Source organism: Podarcis bocagei, assembly GCF_964188305.1.
Source record: "Podarcis bocagei genome assembly, chromosome: 5".
Lineage (NCBI taxonomy): Eukaryota > Metazoa > Chordata > Lepidosauria > Squamata > Lacertidae > Podarcis > Podarcis bocagei.
The window spans coordinates 41,833,420-41,850,681 of record NC_138129.1 but is presented as its reverse complement, the minus strand read 5'-3'; the positions used below and the strand labels follow the sequence as shown (position 1 = coordinate 41,850,681).

Here is a 17,262-nt window from a genome sequence, read left to right as displayed (position 1 = left end):
GACATTCTATACAAGATCTCAAAGTAGCTGTTTTACTACAAAGGAATTTCAGAAATAGACTGGAAAGAGAAGCTCCTGAATTGCAACTCATTACCAAACTTAAAACCATGGAGAGACCTGGTCTGAACAAAGACATTGGTTTCTTATCTCATTATACATGACTAAGCCATTTTTCACCTTCTCACCCCTTGCCTTTTCCTGTAAGACCTATTGCAGTCGTTAAGAGTCGTCAACAGGCTCATCTCAGCTATCTGCCAATCTCCCATTCCCACCACCCTTCTGAGTAATACCCCTCCCCACCTTCTCACTATACAGAAGGATCTGGCTACTTCTGTTTCAGTGTATCTGAAGAAGTGTGCATGCACATGAAAGCTCATACCAAGAACTAACTTAGTTGGTCTTTAAGGTGCTACTGGAAGGAATTTTTTTATTTTGACTATGGCAGACCAACACGGCTACCTATCTGTAACTAGAATACTTGAGTTAGTTTTGAAAGTTGTTGCGTCTTTAATAAGGTGAACGATGCAGTGAATGTTGACCTGCATGATAGATTCATCTCTGTGTGAAGGAACACTTGGGAAATGTCCAGTTTTTAACTTTATTTAAGTGGGAATGAAAAATATTTCCTAAAACTGTAATTAATGTATTCTTTTTAAAAGTAGCTTTCTTTTGCAAAAGGCTGTATGTACTTCCAAAGAAAAAAGTTGAAACCAAAAAATTTGCTCTTACTATTTAGCAGTTAGATAGTGAAATACCCATCAAAAGGAACCAACATCCACTACTTTGTAAGAAATACCCTGTAGCCTAAATCAGTAGTTCCCAACACGTGTCATGACCTGCAGATAAATCCTGTGCAAATGGGTTGTGGGCTTTAGATAATTATTGATTTTGGTTCTTAACTGGTATGATGATATGTCCTACACTGTTTTGTTTTGTTGTGTTGACACGACTGAATGTCGGAAAGGCTCAAGTCTTACAAATAACACTTGGGAACAACTCTCTGGCAGCTGGTGGCAGATCCCGTAGCAGTGACCATTACAGCTTGCCTCTCATGCATAGGTGCTGCTTTCAGCGAATAGTCATTCAAAACATCTCCCTATCTGAGCACCTTATGGTGAAGCGTTGCTTGATCTGCTGCTCGGGTTAATTAATCATTTAGCCGATGGTGAGATCACGTTTGCTTAGTCAAAATTTGTCCAGTACTTTTGTGCTGAAGAAACAGAGAATTCTGAGTGGGTGTGAAACCCATTTGCAGCTGATGTCACACAGTTGTTTGTGCTAAAAGAACAACTCATTGAACTGTCATATGATAGGACCCTCAAAGATAAATTTTCAGAAGTGAGTTTATCAGATTTTTGGCTTCATGTTACCAAAATTGCTCAGTTACCACTGAGTATCCTGAGCTTACAGATTAAGTGATGCCTCTGATGCTGCCATTTGGTAGCACATAACTTTGTAAGACAAGCTTTTCAGCAGTGATTGCTCTGAAGACGAAATACAGTAGCGGGCTACGTATCAGTAATGATCTGAAGCCACATCTGACAACCAGCAAACCCTGCACCGACCTACTCATTGGCAAAATGCAGACTCCGACATCCTGATTCTTGCCAAAATGGACTTAACATCAATAAAACTATTTAAAATCCTCATACTTCCATTTTATCTAACACTGCTTATGTAGCTATGTATTCACAATAAAAAAAATTTGTAGCTTATGAAGAAATAACCTACAACCAGACATTTGGTGTTCTTACATTCCCAAAAACAAAACTGAATAACCTTGTAGGTACTATAAATATGTCCACAACTTAGTAAATTTGGGATTCTGGGGCAACATGCCAAAAAGGCTGGGAACCACTGGTTCAGATGGTTCATAGATGAAGCAACAAATGAATAGGAGTAAAATTTTACCTAGTTTTGTCTCTAGCACCATGCCTTTTTAATGAATTTACTATGCTACATGAGTGATGGGTCAGGGAGGTTATCAGCCCCTTATGACACACATGCACCAACCAAGGTGTCCCGTTTACTTCGATGAACACATTTTATAGCTACTGGTATTCCTCAGTGTTGTGACTATTGCTTGCTTGTAAGTATCATTGAAGCTAATAGATCTTGCAAGCACTGCCATATATAGTGTACTATAATTGTTTGCACATGAGTGTAGATAGATACAAACATCTACAGAAGGTAATCTTCATGTTTAAATTATTGGGCTGATGTATCTGTCTTGGAACTTTGTTTCTAGATCTTCACATCTCCACTCATAATAGGCCACCCTTCTTCCTCCATCATCTTATCGCCATCAACATCTCCTGTGGTTCTCTTGAGTTTGTTTGTATGTACTGTCCTCTTTGACCCATTAAAGAAAGTGTTGTACATTAAAGAAAATGTGCTATGATTTCACCCTGTGGTTGCTGAACGTGAGCTCTAGTCATTAGTGTCATGGAACTGGACATCCTAGAATCTTGCCATAGCATTCTTCTGCTGTCAGTCTTCAAATATAACTCACAGAAACCCAGCATGCTTTTTAAATCTCTGAACTGGAAAGGAAAACCCAGCACAAATCACTTAACATTGATTTTCTTTGAATCCAGGCCTGTGCTTCTGTACCGTAGGTAACCCAATTAGATAGTTGCATAGTTTGGAGCTGAAGTTACAGCCTGTAAAAAGGCCGCCTTCACAGCTGCGAAATACAAGATGATATGCTCAAGAGATTTTGTGCAGAAGCAGTTAATCTTCATGAAGTCAGTCTACCAATAGGTAGCCAATGTAACCTCTCTGGAGGAAATGCATCCATTTTATGCTTAAGGGTACTTTCAAACATGCATTCCTGGGTAGAAATGGGAAATAGAGCACCTGTGTTTCGAAATGGATATTTTCTTTGGGGGGGGGGAGAGAAAGAAATAGATATCAGAAGGGTCCTCCATCCCATGGGGGAATAGAGCTCCTTTGCTGCATTGCAGTTCTTTATCTTATCTTTGATTGGTAAGGCTCTCCTTCAGGTAGTGAACCTGAAGAAGTAGGGATGCATCATTCTGTTCAGCTTTGATCTTTTCTTCTCCTGAGCCATCCAGTGTAGGAAGTGACCTTGCCTTTTTGCATTGGAGGCAGAGATGGACTTATTTCTCCCATTCTTGGCAGTGGATGGAAAGGGAACATCTCTCAAATGCATTCACTGACAAGCTTGTCAACTTGGGCAAGAAAGAGACTCCTATTGAACCACTAGAATAAATATAATTTATATAGCAAGCAGAAATGCTCATGCTGATAGAGCAATCTCCTTAGCACTTCATTGAATTCCTCCCATGGTTTAGCATTGTGTGTGTAAACCCTGCCAAACTATGTGGTTTGTTGACAGTAAAGAAAACAGTTTGGAGCTATGTATTTGGCTTACAAGCCTTGGTTGATTTTAACTATGACTTGGTGTTACATGTGAACCCAGCACCCTTCCTTAATCCTGGTTTATTTGGCCATCCCACTCCAGACACTCACCAAACTACATAGGCACAAGGCAAAAGTTTCATAGAATTGTAGAGTTGGAAGGTACCCAAGGGTCATCTAGTTCAATCCTCTGCAATGTCAGAATCTCAACTAGCTCATGCATCACAGGTAGCCCTCCAACCTCTGCTTCAAAACGTCCAAGGAAGGAGAGTCCACCACCTCTTGTGGGAATCCATCCCACTATTGAACATCTCTTACTGTCAGAAAGTTCTGGTGTTTAGTTGGAATCTCCTTTCTTGGAATTTGAATCCATTGGTTTGAGTCCTACCTTCCAGTTTGCTCCATCCTCAGTGTGAAAGTTCTTTAGATATTTGAAGATGGCTATCATATATCTCTGTCTCCTCTTTTCTAGGCTAAGCATACCCAATTCCCTCAAACTTTCCTCATAAGGCTTGATTTCTAAACCTTTGATCACCTTGGTTGCCCTCCTTTGCTGGAAAACAAAGCAAACTTAGGAGAAGCAAGCTACAGTTTGTTGATAGACTGTGGTTAAACTTAGGGTTTGTGTGAACCAGTCCATTCAATCTAGTAGGACTGACTTCTGTGAAGAAATAAAAATAGACTGTTAATGCCACAAAGGCAGCTACAATGAGTGCTTTTGTTTATGCAATGTATGCATATTACAGAATTGTACTCCAGGCTTGCAGTTTGCTTTATCTTGATGCAGAAATCTCTCTCTCAATGCAGAATACACATCACTTGTTAGAGTTGCTTCACAGGGTTAGTAGTGGTTGGTTCAATAAGTGCTATGTGCCTTAAAAATATTGTATGTGCTGTGCATTGGTGGAGAAGGGGAAGAAGTCTGCCTAATATCCATTTTAAATTCCACTTCACCCCACCTAAATTGGAAGGCTTTGGCTGATACTCCAGCAAGTGATTCTGTTAGAAAATAATAGGATAGCCATCAAAGTATTGGCCCATAAAATGAATGCATTCAGATTTATGTTCACGTTATGACAGTGGGGGTATCTATTTATTTATTTTTTACTCTTCTGGAAAAAGATCTGTAGCTACTCAAAATGGTTTTGCGGAAGGGAAAACAATCTATGACCCCTCATTCTTTGGGCAGAATAAAACAGCTGCATCCTCAACATTTTCTCATAGTGTTGTCATCAGGCTAAATGGAATGTACACAAAGGTAATAAATGTTCAGAGAGCTGCTGCTGCTGCTGCTGCTTGCTATACATAGACGCAGCCAACTGCAGACTTCTGCAATGCAAGTCTGTACATATAAGGAGTGAAGGTGCAGTGCAAGAGAATTAAAAGCAAAGGAGGACTCCTTAGTCTGATGGTGCAAAGTTGCACAAGAGGGATTGCTATAAACTCATCAACCAGATACTGACCCAAATTTGTTCTTGGTGTGAATTACTCTCATCCAATGATTTATTTACACAACCTCTGATCAATCGGAGCTCTGATCATTCCTTGCTGCAGCGGGCATGCGGTGACAAATTGACGAAGGATCAGTTTGGATATGTGCAAAGGCCATTATTCAGAGCCCAGTGCTTGCAGGCTCTCGAGGGTAGGGCCTAGGACAGAATGTGCTCCTATGTTTACTACTCTATTTAGCTACTCTATTCACTCCACTGTTCAGGCTCTGCAGAATGGTATAAAAATCAGACAGTCCCTGCTCTCAAACGTACAGCCTAAAACATACAATGCAAAAAGGAAAGGAATTGTGAGGCAAGAGGAATAAAGCAATAGATCTTCATTAGAGAGTTACTGTAATGACTAGATGAAATGCAAAGAGCTAAAGGAGTGGAAGAGCCAGAAGTTGCAGGTTATGTCTGTAGATTTATGAAAGATGGAAGAGTAGGTCTGGAGAAATAGGTTGTGGTATTTTCACAGAACTTGCAGAAATGGGAGTCTTTCTCTGGAGATGTGATGCTGGATCATGAGAACTTGGTCAATTTTAAAGAAATTAAAACACAGTGTTTGTGAAAAGAAATGTCAAACTCAGCAATCTGATCTACCATGGTATTTGCAAGGGTTGCCTGCCATTAAAATAGTGAATGCTATATAAAAGCCCAAGAGCTGTAGTGGTACACCTCCCTCCCATGTCCCTCTAACATAATTGTGAGGCTTCGTAGACTCAGGTGCCACCAATGGCATTTCTAAGAGACTTGGGATATAGGCCCATGACTCAATTTTTTATAAAACTTGCACATGGTAGTTTAAGTCTCTGTGGAACACAGATTCATCTAATGGGTCCTGCTACTGGAAAACCCATTCAGAAATTTCCACTAGCACAACAGGGCTGCCCCCACTTCTGCCTGAGAACGCCACCCCCTTGGCCACCTACTAACCTGGGTGTCAATTTCTATGGTTGTCATTTTATGTCAAAAAAGAATTAAGCACTTATAGTAGGCACTGGAGTGTGAAGTGGAAACTTAAGGGGCCTTGGCTTTTGGGTCTTAAGATTCATGAGTAACTTTTTATTGAACTAAACTGCATGATAATGCTTTGCACTTCATGGACTATTGAATAACATAATAGGCTTCAGGGGAATCCTTCATACATTGTAATCATGCTTGAGAGGGTCATGAGTTTGTGCTGTATGAGTCTGTACCTCCATCCCCTGGCAGATGTGACTGCAAGCCACACCCCCTCCTCCAAATGTTTGGTATGTGAAGGGGCTATATTCCCTTTTGCATCGAGAAACCTGCATGCACACATCTCCTTCACATGAATGTTGGATGCATGGCTTGGGTGATGCTTTCAACACGTGAGGGGTTCATGTGACCCTATTCCTTCACTTGCCATGTTAGAGCCTTTTGTGATAAATAGATGAAACTGTTTACATATGTGACTGGCTGGATCTGAGTTTGAACTGTTTTGGAGACATGCTCACAGACGACACATCTCATAAAAGTACAACACTCCCTATTTATTTTCTGTCCCCCTCACTCTTCATTCCTCTCTTTGACCTCTAGCTGCCTCACCTCTCTTGATGGTTAACTTGCTTTGGATGAGCATCTCTCATGTCATAGATGACCTGTGTTGGAAGGGTGAGGTCATAGCCCCTCTGCGTGTCCCTGCTTTATGCTCTGAAGTTGGAGGTGGCCTGGGTACCATATTTTTCGCTCTATAAGACGCACCAGACCACAAGACGCACCTAGTTTTTGGAGGAGGAAAACAAGAAAAAAAATATTCTGAATCTCAGAAGCCAGAACAGCAAGAGGGATCGCTGCACAGTGAAAGCAGCAATCCCTCTTGCTGTTCTGGCTTCTGGGATAGCTGCGCAGCCTGCATTTGCTCCATAAGACTCACACACATTTCCCCTTACTTTTTAGGAGGGAAAAAGTGAGTCTTATAGAGCAAAAAATACGGTACTTATTTATTTTGGGATAGTGATGAGAATTGAATTTCACTGTCAGTTGTTAATTGAATTTAAAAGTGCATAAATATTTGGGCCGCAGGCTTTCTTTCTTTTTAAAAGTACAAATCAGATGAGTGATTCTGGAGGCTTCTGATGTCCAGTCACTCATGATGGATATATGAAAGTTGCTTCTGGTAAGAGAGATATCACAGTTCCTTTTTGGTTTCTCTTGTTTTTAGGCTGCACATCTGACAACTCTTGGGTTTTGCATATTTTTCATGGATGCTTTTAACAATGCTAGGTGCATTAGGGATACCTGAATAATTTAGAATGGTAATGCATTCTGATCTTGGAGCTTGCTATGCTGTTGCAATGTTTGGTTCCATTTCTGGAATGAAAAAAATCATCCTCGATCAATGCATGGTGTTGATAACAGATAACATAAATGGAATGATATTTGAGCTCTGGGTATCCAATATTCTTGCTATAAAGTCATCAAATTGGAAAGGTTGTGGATGTAATTTTACACCAAGAGTGTTCTGCATCAACTTGCCACTGATCATGAAAATAATTAACATGTGCAAGTGGAGAATGAAAGCTATAGGCATGGAATCTCCCTTCATTGTTCTTGTTATTACAAGAGCAGTTAATCTTAAGGGTAGATCTACTGTCCATCTGCTCTTGCCTGAAGTTATTAGATGTATCATGGGAAAAGTCAGTGACTTGACAAAAGTATTATTGCCTAGGTGTAGTCTTGAATGCCTCTCCTTTGTTTGATTTTTTTGCTTCCTTGTACAGTCTGTAGATACACCTTCTTTTGAACACCTTTGTGTGTAACTTGCAGAAAGAGAGAGCGAGCATGCATGAAATAATGTCCAATAATAATAAGGATAAGGCCAACAGTGATGGTGATAATAAATGAATAGATGCCAGTTCAATAAATTTTTGAAATTAAATATTCAAAGTGACTTTTTGCATAAAACTGGAGCATCAATCAAGTACAAGCAAGATTAAGTTCATGGGCCAGGATGGAGCCAGCTGACTGTATCTTGGCCAAGAGGCAGTGATGCATCCAGATGTAGACCTCGTACTAAGGGAGACTGAACCACATTATCATTTTCGAGAGCAAGGGATTTCCCATATAGGCCAGGCAAAGGTGTAAACTGTCTCTAGCAAAGCGTAGAAGCTGAAAGTACATGAACGTCAAAATGAGAACCCTAAATTGCAAGAAGGAATTTCCTGACACTATGTCTCATTCTGACTGGGTTCTCTGCTTCATGTTGTTTTATGCTTCCAGTGCCCACTATTGCAAAGCTCCCCACAAACATTGCCAGTGTGTGGTTGGCTGTGTCCAGCTGTCTAGAAAGTGTGTTTAGGATTTGCAGCCTCAACCTGCTAATTTCTCTCAGTCTCTGTTTGTGCTGCTTTACGATGCCTAATGCTAATTTACAAACTGCCATCAGACTTTCAGTACATTTCAGCCAACAAGAGAGCTTAATTTTTGAGGCACACTACTTTTTTCCTGCTGCTCAGCTGCTGTTAATGACATTGCATTGCCCTCTTGATAACCCCACCCTGTCTTCAAAAAAGGAATGTGCCAGATTACTCTTGTGTGCCTATCACACAGCCCAATGATGAGTTTGTGTGGATTATCACTCAACCTAAGTACAGTTTAGATTAGGCTACAGTTGGCAGAAATATGGTCAAGTCAGGTTACAACAGGAGATCTCATTCACTTGTAGTGAGAAACGATAGGCTGGAGGCAGTTGATTTCACTCCAATGTATTGTTATGTCCTCATAGGACAAGAGCACATGTGTTTGTGGTCCACGGCAAGGAGGATCAAGCCAGATTCCCTTCAGCATTTAGCCTAGAGTGATTTCTCTGGCACATTAATGGCAAAGGTATTCATTCTCTTACAATCTCTGCCAGCTTCCTGAAGCCATTATTTCTTTATAGCTGATGTCTCTCAGCATCATATGCAGCCAAGCATTTATTAAGTTTGGTGAGTAAAACAATGTTCTGTAGCAATGTTCTGCCCCCTTGAGCAAAATCTCTACTCCCAAGCAGAAACTCCCTCACCTATAGAAGTTTACACAAGTCTAACATTATCTGAAAATTACAAAATACAAGCAAACAGGCAAGCAGTGATGCACATTGTTTGGAAGTGGTAAAACTGGCTATGCAACTACCGTGTTTTTCGCCCCATAAGACGCACTTTTTCCCTTCCAAAAATGAAGGGGAAATGTGCCTGCGTCTTATGCGGCGAATGCAGGCTTTCGCTGAAGCCTGGAGAGCGAGGGGGGTCGGTGCGCACCGACCCCTCTCGCTCTCCAGGCTTCAGGAAGCTCTGCGCAACCCTCGGGAGACCGGCTCCGAGGGTTGCGCAGAGCTGCCTGCAGTCCTGGGATCAGCGCAGCGTTGCGCGGCCACCGGGAGCCGGGGGCGAAGCTCCGCCCTGCTCCCGGTGGCCGCGCAGAGCTGCCTGCAGTCCTGGGACCACTGCAGCTCTGCCCGGCCACCGGGAGCCGGGGGCAAAGCTCCGCCCCGCTCCCGGTGGCTGCGCAGAGCTGCCTGCACTCCTGGGACCAGCGCAGCTCTGCGCTGCCATCCGGAGCAGGGCGCTAAGCTCCGCCCCGCTCCCGGTGGCCACGCAGAGCTGCGCTGGTCCCAGGAGTGCAGGCAGCTCTGCGCCACCATCCGGAGCGGGGCGCTAAGCTCCGCCCCGCTCCCAGTGGCCGCGCAGAGCTGCCTGCAGTCCTGGGACCAGCGCAGCTCTGTGCCACCATCCGGAGCGGGGCGCTAAGCTCCGCCCCGCTCCCGGTGGCCGCGCAGAGCTGCCTGCAGTCCTGGGACCAGCGCAGCTCTGCGCGGCCACCGGGAGCCAGGGGCGAAGCTCCGCCCCACTCCCGGTGGCCGCGCAGAGCTGCCCGCTGTCCTGGGACCAGCGCAGCTCTGCGCGGCCACCGGGAGCCGGGGGCAAAGCTCCGCCCCGCTCCCGGTGGCCGCGCAGAGCTGCCTGCAGTCCCGGGATCAGCGCAGCTCTGCCCATCGCCAGCCCCACAAGCTCGGGGGACAGTGGGGAGGCAGAGCGTGCCTTCCCACTGTTCCCCGACCTGGTTCTTCCAGCCCCGCACCTGGGGGGGGGGGAAATAAAAATTTTTTTCTTTATTTCCCCCCAAAAAAACTAGGTGCGTCCTATGGGCCGGAGTGTCCTATGGGGCGCAAAATACGGTAAATTGCATCCCCTCTTTCTATGAATGGTAGTCAACACTAATCCTGCTCAGAGTAGATCTACTGAAATTAATGGAATAATTTAGGTTCATTAATTTCAGTAGTTCTATTCCAAGTAGGATTTTAATGAATACTACCCTGTGCTTCCAGGGTGAAGATAGGATTATGGGGAGATGGATAAGGTGCTCTTGTATCTATGCATCTGTCCTATGGTGAAAGTTATGAAACTCTCACCATCTCATATGATTTGAGAAGCATGGAAGAGGAAGCATGACTTGCTTATGCTTCCTGCCTTAGTACTGGCACATATGAAGAGTGGGTTAATTCTGTTTCTATTGAAAAATTGGGCACATAGAGCTACTATAAAATACACTTTTCTGTATTTTCCAGCAACTGTAGTGTGGACTTCCAAAACTTCATGTGGGAATTGGAGCTAATCATACATTCCATTGCTAAATTTTGAAGAATGCATCCCTTTGCCATTGTAGTAACACAATGGGTACAGCTACTCAGAATGTTTTAGGAGGGATCATGTGTTTTTACTAATCCTATATGGTAATGGTAAAAGGCCCCATACAGGCAATGTATTGGGCTCATTATGGTATCCAGTGCTTTTTTCATCAGGGTACTCAAGGGTACGCAGTACCGGCACTTTTTTTTCTAGAAGAAAATCACTGGTGGTATCTATTTGTTCAATTCCACTTGATGCTAATGCAGAAAACTGGGAGCATGGATACTTCCAGGAAGAGGTACCTTTTGCTCCCCAGTGTTGCTTCTCTGACCATTCAAAAGGATTTTCAATGTACTCCTGCTGCAATGCCAATTAAAACAATTCTGGGTGAGCACATCTTTATAACAAAAGTAAATTCAATTTGTCTTGATTTAATCCCTATTCCATTGTCTAATATGTATTTGTTTTATTGGGAGTCACCTTGAGTACATTTTGGTGTACCAAATCAGGATAGAAATGACTGGAATATATTTAAAACTTAGTAAGCCCTTCATAGCAAAGTGTCTTATATATATTTGTCAGTTTTGTCTTTGGTATATTTACTGGGATATAGTTGAAGGATTATTTCCAAGCTGCAGAGCTAGGAGAGAACGCTTACCTGAGCTGCTACCAGTCAGAATAGACTGTTCTGGATTACATGGACGAGTGGTCAGATTTAGTAGCTCCTTAAAGAATTGTTTATCTAGCTCATGGGTGGGTAAGCTTTGGCCCTGTGGGATGCATTTGGATCCAACCCATAGCCTCACCTTCTCAACTTCAATGCCGGCCTCAATGATCAATCTTAGGGGAGAAAGGTCCTTTTTCTTCAAATGGGATGTTTCTCCCAAGACTAATTGCCACATTGTAAGTGTGGGGGAGGCAGCTGGTCAAAGAAGTCTCAAGTGCTTAGGATCTCTTCAGTCAAAATATTTTGGGGGGGGGAAGAGGGGCAAGTGCTAAGCCATTTAGCTGGCACATTATCTATAATGAGGTGTCATCACATCCTCAAGAAAGTTCTTCTCTCTGTCAGTGTTATAAATAAGTGTACACTTGAGCTCTGGTGTAGTTACAGCTATGCTAGCAATAGCAACCAGCTCGACTGAGGAAGCAGGCACAGCATGCGCTCAGCTCAAGGCATTTCCCAGCTGAGTCAACTCCCATCTGGGACATAACAGCCCTCAGTGTGTCAAGAAAAGTGGGCTCATCTCAGGCCTCGATTATTTCTGTTGGCAAGAGCCTTGTGGCCTTCCACACCTAAGAACTTTAGAGTTGCGTTTGAATCGTTGGTTGCTGAGTAACTAGGAGGTGAACAAGGAAGCAATGACACTGTGCCTTCGTTTTATTTATTTTGCTTTCTTTTTTAAAAAATGAAAACCTTAAGGAGAGCTGTAACAGTCAATGTGTTCTTTTAGAAACATCCATCAGCAAAGGGAATTCTGAGAGTTAGAGAAAAATTTAAAACTGGCTTTCTCCACAATTGAGTCTAGGCGGCAGCTGTAACAAACATCGGCCCCACAGATGCCGACTTCCCAAAATCCAGACGCTGGAAAAGCAGCAGCAGCAAAAGGATTGTATGCTTAACTCTTCCCCTGCGTTCTGCTCCATCACTCTGAATTGGCACCCGCACTTGGGTGTTGCTAGGTATTTAAAGGACTCAGGGCATAGGGCTATGGTGCCAAGGTACAGCAACTGTATATATGCTAATTTATACTTATAAATGCCTTTGGGCAATTCTAAAATAATGTGTGGCTGGGATCTCACCAGCACTGTACTTTGCAGAGCGCCCAGCCACCCTGTAAGCAAATTATTGTTGTTGGTGTTTTTAACTTTAAAAAAAGAGAAGGGAAGGGGCAGGAGATTTGGGGCCCAATGTAAAAGACAGAAGGCTCAGCTCTGCCCCTCCATCAATGCCTCTGCCTCCTCAAACTGCTTCCCCACCCTAGAAGGCTTCCCAAACATGTGTTTGCCCTTGCAAACACTCATTGGAATGCTGGAGGGGTGGGAGTAGTTTGATGTAGCGAGGCATCAGTTAGTTAGGCATCCACTCCTGCTGCTGCAAAGCAGTAGAATGCTTGCTTAAAGTGTTGGGGTTTAGTGATGTGTGATTCCGTATGATATTCCGTTAGCCCCTAAGGAACCTGGGAACTGCAGTTCTGCAACAGTCCCAAGAATTCCCTTTTAAAAATGTTTAGCTCATTTACAGAACCAGAATCCCCAAGGTGCCTTAATAATAATAATAAATAAATTTTATTTATATCCCGCCCTCCCCAGCCGAAGCCGGGCTCAGGGCGGCTAACAACAATTAAACAGTACAACACAACACAACACAACACAACACAACACAACACAACACAACACAACACAACACTCTAAAATCATTCATTATAAAATTAATTCAAATCAAACCAATGGCAACCATTGGGCCAGAGCTCTGCGAAGATTGCCGAAGGAGGGAGTCAGGCTGTGCCCTGGCCAAAGGCCTGGTGGAACAACTTTGTCTTGCAGGCCCTGCGGAAAGATGTCAAGTCCTGCAGGGCCCTAGTCTCCTGTGACAGAGTGTTCCACCAGATCGGAGCCACAGCCGAAAAAGCCCTAGCTCTAGTTGAGGCCAGCCTAACCTCTCTGTGGCCTGGGACCTTCAAGATGTTTTTATTTGAAGGCCGTAAGTTTCTCTGTGGGACATACTTGACAGAGAGTTTAACAGCACACAGGAAAGAAGGAAGATGCCTTGCAGTGAGTCAGACCAGAGGTACATCTAGTGAATTACTGCCTACAATACAGTGACTGCCGCCAGTTCTCCAGTGTCAGAGGAGACTCCTGGCCCTACTTGGAGATGTCTGAAAATCTCTGTATGCAGAGTATGTGACCTATTACCGAGTCAGGTCACTTCAGTCAAACAGGTTGAGATTCATGAGGCCCAATATCTCTCAACCATGTTTTATACAAGATTCAGCAATAAGAGGATGTCTATGTGGATTTTGACATGAGCTCAGAAAGAAACCTGGAATTTTGAACAGGCAGAAGGACTTTATATTCTGAGAATTTCTTTAACTGAGAACATGCATTTAATTCGTGTAAATTGTGAAGCTAGATTTTTTTAATTTTATTTTTTAAAGGTTAGTACTGCCTGGTGAGATTTTCTGGAGTCAGAGGATGCGAGATAAGATTTTCAGGGCTCAAGGCATAACTGTTCAATACTTTGTATTGCTGCCCCATGGCTACCAGAGGCAGTTAATTTTGCAAAAGGAGAAAGAAGGAAAAGTAATCTATTTTCCCTTTAACTTTCTTCTGACGTAGTATTTGCAGTATCTTCAGAGAGTCAATGTTTTTATCAGAGAGTGTGCACACATTCTGCATGAGGGAGAGATGAAAGAGTCAGATCTGGAAAGGGTGGTTTTTCTTGTATATTTCTGCAAAAAGGCATGCTCAAATTGAATTTGCTAATTTAGTGCATGCACTGAAGAAAACACCCATATTCTTTATGCCAGTTTATTAAGAAAGGGCATATGTATGCCAACGCCTTTCAGGTCCAGCCAAGCTCGTACTTTTTTATTATATGCTACTTATAAATGCATTTTTAAGCCACTTTATTGTCTAGATTATGATAAATCCTGTATAAATTTAATAGGCCCAGGTTGGGTGTTTTATGGATGAGAAACATCTGTGTCTGGGGCCAGTTCCAGTGTGTGTTTCTTTAATTTCATCCCTAGGGGTGTAGAAGTGAAGGCAGAATATTATGTCATTGCTTTTCATATGATCACATGTGTTTAGTGTCCTATAGAATCGGAATTACATGCATGCTAGGTAGCAGCTGAGCTTTATTTCAGATGACACCTTGGGTGTCAAAATGATTAAGATTAAACCTGATTTCTTGGTTTTATTGTGTATGAGGCATAAAAAAGACAGAGTCCTATTTGCTTTAGAAGCGTTAGAGAAAGGAAGGATTGAATAGTGGCAGTATTCATCGCTCAGCCAGCTGGTGGTGTTTCATGTTTTTGGCAGTGACAATTGTAGAGAGTTAAGCTGCCATGGAGATCCAATTTAATGTGACTGGGGTCATTCCAATGCAAGCAGTGTGTGGCTCCAAGTCCTTCATTCCTCTCGGTGTGAGACAGATGAGACCAATTGGTGAAATAGCACAATACCAATGGATTGGGTGTGTGTGTCCATACTTTTCTCCCTGTGATGATATGCTTATTCACAAATGTTTCCATTTCCCTACTCTGTTTCTAGCAACCAAAGGGTAGAGCTGGGTTCAAGCATGACCTGCTGACACAGCTCCATGGGACAGAAAGTTACAAGAACATCAGCTTTGAAAAAAATAGCCTTTGATTCACATTTGCCAGAGAACAAAACTCCCAAGTCACATATTTACTAAGGACGGCTGGCTAAATTCTGATCTAACAGTACTAACTGTACCTACCACGGCCGCTAAACTGGTTATATTTCCCCAAAAGTTCTTTAACATTTTTGTTCTGTATGTCAGAACAGAATTTTTGACAAGTGGAGTCTTAGAATCAAAGTGGTTTTTTATTATTGTTATTACAACCTGGTTGCTTAAGGTAAATTTTTAAAATTTGAATTAAAACTAGAAGGTTGCATATTTTTGTTGTATGAATATCAGTTCAGATGCTAGCTGTTAGCTGTAAAGTGGATGAGGTGGTTGTCATGCTGTATTTGAATTGTTTGAGATTAATTCCCTAATCAACTAATGAATCTCTGTGTTTCTCAATTTCTTTATTCTGTGACTACTACTTAAAGGTAAAATCTGTGCCCTGCTTAATGGTTAACTGGGCAAAGCACTGAGCAGCAGAATAGTCCAGATAATCAGATCCAGTTGTTGGCTTGAAACGGGGACATTAAGCTTGTGTAAGGCTCCATGAGCGCTTAAAGCAATTTCACTATTAAAGAAACAGATCTTCAAACCAATCTTTTTGGTGGTGGCTGCGTAATGCTCTCCCTAAGGAAGTTCACATGAGAACTTGTTTTTAAGTGCCCTTGGAATGACTGGTGGTTTTAGATTAAGGTTTGATGGAATTGGATGCAGAATCCAGAACCCTGGGAGTTTGATTGTGATTGTTTTTAAATCAGAGCCATAAAAGATCCTTGTGGCTTTTAAGAGTCTTGTTACATTGTTAGCAGTATCTGGTGAAATCTCGGAATCCAAAAATTGTGCTAAATAGGATTTCCAGTCAAGAGGGGTGGGGGACAGGGGAATCAATTTGTTTTGTAGGCTCTCATTGTTCTGTAGAAACTGAGTCAACAGTGTGATGCAGCAACAAAAAAAGCTAATGCTATCCTAGCGTGCAGCAACAACACAAGTATAGTGTCCAGATCAAGTGAATAGTACTGCTCTATTCTGCCTGGGGCAGAGCATACCTAGAATACTGTCCAGCTCTGGGTGCCACAATTTAGGGAGGATAGTGACAAGCTAGAATGTGTGCAGGGGGGTGACCAAGATGATCATGGGTCTGGAAACCAAGCCTTGTGAGGAATGGTTGAGGGAACTGGGTAAGTTTGACCCATAGGAGATTTAGAGAAGATATAATAGGCATCTTCAAATATCTAAAGGGCTGTCACACTGAGGATGCAGCAAGCTTATTTTCTCCTGCTCCAGAGGGTAGGACTCGAACCAATGGATTCAAGTTCTAAGAAAGGAAATTCCGACTAAACAGCAGGGAGAACTTTCTGACAGTACAAGCTGTTCAATAGTGGAATGCACTCCCATGAGAGCCAATGGACTCCCCTCCTTGAAAGTTTTAAAGCATAGGTTGGACAGCCCTGTCATGTATGATCTAGTTGAGATTCCTGAATTGCAGAGAGATGGGCTGGATTACCCTTTGGATCACTTGCAATTTTATGCAGAACAAACATCTATATTCCAATTCACCATCATCCTCAGCTTTTCTTGGAACAGAATTTTGAGAGGTGTGAGGATTTTCCATCTGCTGTTTCATAGTGCCAGACTCCCAATTTATAAAATTACACATGGTGCATGTTGTAGATTATGCTGTGTTAATAAGTAGAAAGTGGGGCATGCAGCAAAATGTAGCAATATAAAGAATGCCAGCCACCTCATCTTCTATGATACTCCCATTTCATTCCCACTCCCAGAAGATACACTCAGCATTCTCTGGCCACTGAACATGTTTAGAATTCAATGGGCTTGTCCAGATTCCCTCACTTACATTTCCCCCTCTTTAAAGTTACTGGACCTATGCAAACAACCCTGCTGATACCCCCTTCCTGTGCACGGATGATGCCATTTTGGCTATATAAATACAGGCCTTCAGAGAATGAGTTCACTATTAAGATACAGGATGCTGATGTGGTGATGCAGTTCAGGTGTATGACATTGTTCATGCCTTACCCAGCGCTCATTGGTCCATGGGCCCAGAACTTAAGCTATGATCATGTAGATGTTTCTAACTGGCTCTTCACAAGCCAGTATTCTCGGTGTCTTGCAAGATCTTAATTGAGTCATGCCCCAAAGAGAAGGTGAATACTTTTTTATTAGGTCTCAATGGGTTTGAGCCATGAGCTCTCTCTTAGTCTGTTGATGACTGGTCTGAACTAGACCAGAGATGTTTTGAAGTGGCCTGGGGAACTGTCTTGGGGACACAAGGTCTAAGAAGGTGAAAATGCCTGTTTAGCCCCAACTTTCCCACAAGGAGTCTTTTTTTTAAAAAAAAGCAAAGTACACACAGCCCTACCCA

General features: G+C 42.7%; 1 long non-coding RNA gene across 1 annotated transcript; it reads left to right on the top strand.

The window, feature by feature from the left end:
- Positions 1–475: 475 nt before the first annotated feature.
- On the top strand, positions 476–1,649 carry LOC308587886. The gene is made up of 2 exons (XR_014008558.1): positions 476–1,142; positions 1,223–1,649. It is a non-coding gene; the product is annotated as an uncharacterized lncRNA (long non-coding RNA).
- Positions 1,650–17,262: the final 15,613 nt, after the last annotated feature.